Raw genomic sequence first — 7,102 nt, 5'->3', positions numbered from 1 at the left:
TTTTTCACGCTACAACAGGTCATTTTATTTCTCAAGGGCTCATATTGCAAACGTTGAGCCAAGCATGTGCTGCAATCATGTGGGCCCAAATTCACATATTTAGGAAAGGAAAAGCAGACTGGTATCCATATACTTGGATAATCACTAAAGGCTCATGTTAATCACATTGTGGTATTAAATTTCTACAGCATAGAACTCAAACGTCACAGGTCTTTTACATCCTTCTGGATGTCCCACAGAGTATCTGCGCTCTTCTTGAGTTGAGCAACCTCATTATCCTTCAGCTTCTGGTTGATAACTCTGGTTAACCCTCGAGCATTCAGAATGCACGGAAGGCTCAGGAAAACATCATTCTCAATGCCATACATCCCCTTCACCATTGTTGACACTGGATGAATCCTGCATAGATTTTTCAACATGGATTCGATCAAATCAGCCACTCTTAATCCAATAGCTAGCTCTCAGTATATGATCACTTTGGCCTCATCTGCCATGTAGCTTGAAATCTGTATATGGATATGATGCGCTAAACTTCCATGTAGCTAGCTCTCTATATATGGACATTTTGGACTCATCTGACATTTAGTTAGATCTTTGTGCATGTATCCTTTTAGCTTGATGACTTCATAGGCACTTTCAACCACCATTTTATGCACTTCCTTCCAATTTTCACTGTCATTGTCAGACCCCATTTCTGGATTCAGTTCCTGAAGAGAAACCCCTGCCATGTTCACTCCGCTCCACACCACCACACTTGAGTCGCCATGTTCTCCCAAAATCCATCCATTGCAGCTACTGGGATGAATGCCAAGTTTTTCAGCCATAAGGTAGCGAAATCTAGCAGAATACAGGTTACAACCACTTCCACTTACACGGTGCTTGGGTAATCCACTTAGTTTCCCGGTAACATATGTAAGAATATCCACTGGATTGGAAACCACAATTATGATGCAGTCAGGACTGTACTTGACAATCTGAGGAATAATAAATTTGAAGACATTCACATTCCTCTGTACCAGATTGAGACCACTCTCCCCTTCTTGCTGACGAACTCAGACAGTTACCACCACAATCTTTGAATTGGCAGTCACAGAGTAATCTTTATCTGGTACAATTTTAGGTGTCTGAAGAAATAAACTCCCATGCTGCAGACCCATCATTTCTCCTTTGAGTTTATCTTCTAAAACATCCACAAGGGCAAGTTCATCAGCCAGAGAGTTTCCCAGAATGATGATGGCACAAGCCATACCAACTTGTCCAACACCCACTACAGTGATCTTATTATTTGGAACTGATGCCTCTTCTTCTGTAACTGGTGCAATCAGTTTTTCCTTAAGAGTTGCCATTGTGTACAGTAGACAGAAGTCGTTCAAGGCAGTAGCCTAAATTGTGCGAAGGAGACTAGGTTAGACGTGTTTTCAGTAGTACTATTTATATGGACATATTGGACTACTCTGTCATGTTGATAGCTTTCTGTATATGGACATTTTGGCCTGATTTGCCATGTAGCTAGCTCTCAGTATAAGGACCAATTGCACTCATCTGCCATGTAGCTAAAACACTGTATATGGAAATGTTGCACTACCCTGCCAAGTAGCTAGCTCTTTGTGTATGACCATATTGGACTTGTCTGCCATGTAGCTAGCTCTCAGTATATGATCACTTTGGCCTCATCTGCCATGTAGCTTGAAATCTGTATATGGATATGATGCACTAAACTTCCATGTAGCTAGCTCTGTCTCTATGGACATTTTGGACTCATCTGACATTTAGTTAGCTCTCTGTGCATGGATATTTTAGACTACTCTGCCTTGTAGCTACCTCTCAGTATATGGACACGTTAGAAACATCTGCCATGTAGGTAAAACTCTGTATATGGAAATGTTGCACTAATCTGCCACGTAGCTAGCTCTCTGTACATAGACAAGTTGGTCTCATCTGCCTTGTAACTAGAATTCTGCATATGGAAATGTTGCACTACCCTGACATGTAGCTAGCTCTCTATATATGAACACCTTGGACACATCAGCTATGTAACTCAGACACTGTTTATGGAAATGTTGCACTACCCTGCCAAGTAACTAGCTCTCTGTATATGAACATATTGGACTTGTCTGCTATGTAGCTAGCTCTCAGTATATAGACAAGGTGGACTCATCTGCCTTGTAGCTAGAACTATGTATATGGAAATGTTGCACTACCCTGCCATGTAGCTACCTCTGTGTATTTAGACAAGTTGGATTCATTTGCCTTGTAGCTAGAACTCTGTATATAGAAATGTTCTGCTACCCTACCATGTAGCTAGCTCTCTGTATATGGACATTTTGGAATCTTCTGACATTTTGCTAGCTCTCTGTGCATGGATATTTTGGACTGATCTGCCATGTAGGTAGCTCTCAGTATATAGTAAAGTTGGACACATCTGCCTTGTGGCTAGAACACTTTATATGGAAATGTTGCACAACTCTGACATGTAGCTAGCTCTCTGTATATAGACAAGATGGACTCATCTGCCTTGTAGCTAAAACTCTGTATATGGAAATGTTGCACTGCCCTGCCATGTAGCTAGCTCTCTGTATATGGACATTTTGGACTCGTCTGCCTTGAAAATAAAACTACATGGCCGATATGTACAATGTGTCTATACATTGAGAGCTAGATACATGGCAGTGTAGTCCAACAAGTCCATATACAAGGTACTAGCAACATGGAGGATGCATCCAACTAGTCTATTTACTGAGAGCTAAATATATGGCAGACAAGTCCAATATGTTCATATCCAAAGAGTTACCTACTTTGCAGATCAGTATATCTCATACATGTAAGAGAGCTAGCTACAAGGCAGACGAGTCCAAAATGTCCATATAGAGAAACTTAGTTCATGGCAGGGTAGTGCAAAAAAAAATTCCATATACAGAGTTCTAGCTCCAAGGCAGATGAGTCCAACTTGGCTATATACTGAGAGCTAGCTTCCTGGCAGGGTAGTGCAACATTACCATATACAGAGTTCTACCTACAAGGCAAATGAGTGCAACTTGTCTATATACAGAGAGCTAGCTACATGGCAGGGTAGTGCAACATGTCCATATACCAAGAGCTAGCTGCATTGCAGACAAGTTCAATATGTGCATATACAGAGAGCTAGCTACATGGCAGCATAGTGCAACTTTTTCATATACAGAGTTCTAGCTATATATCATAGGTGTCCAAAATGTCCATATACAGAAAGCTAGCTACATTTCAGAGTAGTCCATCATGTCCATATACAGGGTACTAATTACAAGGCAGACAAGTCCTACTACACTATATAAAGAGAGCTAGCTACATGGCAGAGTAGTGCATCATTTCCATATACAGAGTTCAAGCTACAAGGCAGATGACTCCAAAGTGTTCATATTCTGAGAGCTACCTACATGGTTGAATAGTGCAACATGTCTATATACACGGTACTAGCAACATGGCAGACAAGTTCAATATGTTCTTATACAGAGAGCTAGCTACATGGCAGTGTTGTGCAACATTTGCATATACAGAGGTCTAGCTACAAGTCAGATGAGTCCAACTTGTCGATATACAGAGAGCTAGCTACATGGCAGAGTAGTGCAAGATTTCCATATACAGGGTACTAGCTACATGGCAGATGAGTCCAACATGTTCATATAATGTGAGCTAGCTACATGGCAGACAATTCCAATATTTTCATATACAGAGAGTTACCTACTTGAAAGATCAGTCCAACATATCCATGAACAGAGAGCTAGCTACATGGCAGACAAGTCCAAGATGTCCATATACAGAGAGCTAGCTACATGGCAGGGTAGTGCAACATTTCCATATACAGAGTTCTAGCTACAAGACAGATGAGTCCAAAATGTCTATACACAGACAACTAGCTACATTGCAGAGTAGGGCAATATTTCCAAATACAGTGTTCTAGCTACATGGCTGATGTGTCCAACGTGTCCATATACTGAGAGCTAGCTACATGGCAGAGTAATCCAACATGGCCATTACCAGGGTACTAGCTACATGGCAGATGAGTCCAACATGTCCATATTCTGAGAACTAACTACATGGCAGACAAGTCCAATATGTTCATATACAGAGAACTACCTACTTGGCAGATCAGACCAACATATCCATGTACAGAGAGCTAACTACATGGCAGAGGAGTCCAACATGTCTTTATACTGAGAGCTAGCTACATGGCAAACAAGTCCAACTTATCTATATAGAGAGAACTAGCTAAATGCAGACGAGTCCAAAATGTCTATATACAGAGAGCTAGCTACATGGCAGGGCAGTGCAACATTTCCATATACAGAGTTCAAGTTACAAGCAGATGAGTGTAACTTGTCTATATACAGATAGTTAACTACATGGCAGAGTAATGCATCATTTCCATATGCAGAGTTCTAGCTACATGGCAGATGTATTCAACATGTCCATATACTGGGAGCTAACTACATCCAGAGTTGTCCAACATGTCCATATACTGGGTACTAGTTTCATGGCATATGAGTCCAGCATGTCCATATACTGAGAGCTAGCTACATGCAGAGAAGTCCAATATATTCATACACAGAGAGCTATATACATGGCAGGGTAGTGCAACATTTCCATATACAGAGTTCTAGGTAGAAGGCAGATGATCCCAACTTGACTATATACTGAGAGCTAGCTACATGGAAGAAAAATTCAATATGTTCATATACAGAGAGGTAACTACTTTGCAGATCAGTCCAATATATCCATCTACAGAGAGTTATCTACATGGCAGACGAGTCCAAAATGTCCATATACAGAGAGCTAGGTACATAGCATTTTAAAGAAATATTTCCATATACAGAGTTCTAGCTACAAGACAGATGAGTACAATTTTCTGTAAACAGAGAGCAAGCTACATGGCAGGTTAGTTCAACATTTCCATATGCAGAGTTCTAGATACAAGGCAGATGAGTCCAACTTTTCTATATACTGTGAGCTAGTTGCATGGCAGAGTAGTCCAACATGTGCATATATAGGGTACTAGCTATATGGCAGATGAGTGCAAAATGTCCTTATATGGAGAGCTAGCTACATGGAATGGTAGTGCAACAATTCCATATACAGAGTTCCAGCTACATGGCAGATGTGTCCAACGTGTCCATATACTGAGGACTAGCTACATGACAGAGTAGTCCAACATGCCCATATATAGGGTACTAGCTACATGGCAGATGAGTCCAACATGTCCTTATACTGAGAGCTAGCTACATGACAGACAAGTCAAATTTGTCTATATAGAGAGAGCTAGCTACATGGCAGATGAGTCTCAAATGTGCATATACAGAGAGCTAGCTACCTGGCAGGGTAGTGCAACATTTTCATATACAGAGTTCTAGCTACAAGACAGATGAATCCATCCTGTCTGTGTACAGAGAACTAGCGACATCGTAGAGTAGTGCATTATTTCCATATACAGTGTACTAGCTACTTGGTAGATGAGTCCAACTGGCGGCCATGCAGAGCACCCTAAACATGAAGGGCTCATTGTTAAGTAGGGACACAATGGGTCCCCCCTTTGTGGCACTGGGTCCCAGGAAAGATCTCATGTGGGGACTCTGCTGTCTCTATTTCTATATTTTAATCAGCTTATTTTTAATTTTCATGATTTTATAATAAAAGTTTTCAGTAGAATCTTAGTAAGAACTATATTAGAGAGTTGAAACTTGCACATTCACACCATATTCAATCATGCGTAGTCCTAAAGAATGCTTCTCACACTAACAATAAGTTTCAGCACTAGGAAAAACCAGCTAAATTTTTTGCCAGCTCAAGTTCAATATTACATTCAATATTCTGTGTAATTTCGATCAGGGGCATTAAGACCTTTAAAAATTTAGCAAAAATGCATTGAGAGCTAAGGGAATAGTATTAGATCATAAGCAGAAATTTAACTACATATTTTGTATGGAGAAGATTTTGGTATAAGGAAGTTGTTCTGTTTCTTCTTGGCTACAAATTTTTTTTTATGCTTCTTGTTTTTTCTTGTTTAATCAATCATGAGAAACAATTTTGTTTTCAATTGCCATAGCAAATTATGTCTAGGTACATGTTGTGATTAATGAATCTATAGAAAATAATAGGTGAGGGTAGAAATAGGAGTTTAGATTTGGAGTTGTGTTTTAAGGTTAATGTGACATTTTTAGAGCAATGAGGTTTGCTTACAGAAATCAGATATTGTCTAATTATGTAAAGGGGTACAAGAAAGATTCTGATATTCTTAATGTTCTATACTGAAATGATTAATATGTATGATTTAGACTACTACTGTGAAAAGAATGATTAATAGATTGATGGTATAGAGTAGTATAAAAGCTGCTTGAGAATCTGAAAGAGGAATGAGGAGAAATAAAATGTAGAGGAAAGAGGGGAAATAAAATGCAGAGGAAAGAGGAGAAATAAAATGTGAAGGGAAAGAGAGGAGAAATAAAATGTAAAGTGTGAGAGGAATAATAAAGTGTAAGAAGAGAAATAAAATGTAAGAGGAGAAGATTCACCATCTAACAAGATCCATAGATTCTGTGAGCTTCATTCTTTGCCAACGTCATATCTCCTTCTAGGACCCCCAAATTAGAGTGTCGGAGCTGGCTTCCATCATCCAACATGTCCATATCCTGAGAGCTAGCTACATGACAGACAAGTCAAATATGATTATATACAGAAAGCTAGCTACATGGCATTTTAGTAAAACATTTTCATATGCAGAGTTCTAGCTACAAGGCAGATGAGTCCAACTTGTATATATAATGAGAGCTAGCTCAATGAGAGACAAGTCCAATATGTTCATATACAGAGAGTGACCTACTTGGTAGATCAGTCCAACATATCCATGTACAGAGAGATAGCTAGATGACAGATGAGTCCAAAATGTCCATATAGAGAGAGCTAGATACATGGCAAGGTAGTGCAGCATTTCCATATACAGAGTTCCAGCTACAAGGTAGATGAGTCCATCTTGTCTATTTACTGTGAGCTAGGTACGTGGCAGACAAGTCCAATATGTTCATGTACCAAGAGCTACCAACATGGCAGATGAGTACAACATATCCATATACAC

General features: G+C 39.7%; 1 pseudogene; it reads right to left on the bottom strand.

Moving 5' to 3' along the window:
* Positions 1–203: 203 nt before the first annotated feature.
* Positions 204–1,346, bottom strand: LOC102818374 (annotated as a pseudogene).
* Positions 1,347–7,102: the final 5,756 nt, after the last annotated feature.

The sequence above is a fragment of the Chrysochloris asiatica genome, unplaced genomic scaffold, assembly GCF_000296735.1.
Source record: "Chrysochloris asiatica unplaced genomic scaffold, ChrAsi1.0 scaffold00413, whole genome shotgun sequence".
Classification (NCBI taxonomy): Eukaryota; Metazoa; Chordata; class Mammalia; order Afrosoricida; family Chrysochloridae; genus Chrysochloris; species Chrysochloris asiatica.
The sequence above is the reverse complement of the archived record's forward strand: the minus strand, read 5'-3'. Positions and strand labels throughout refer to the sequence as shown.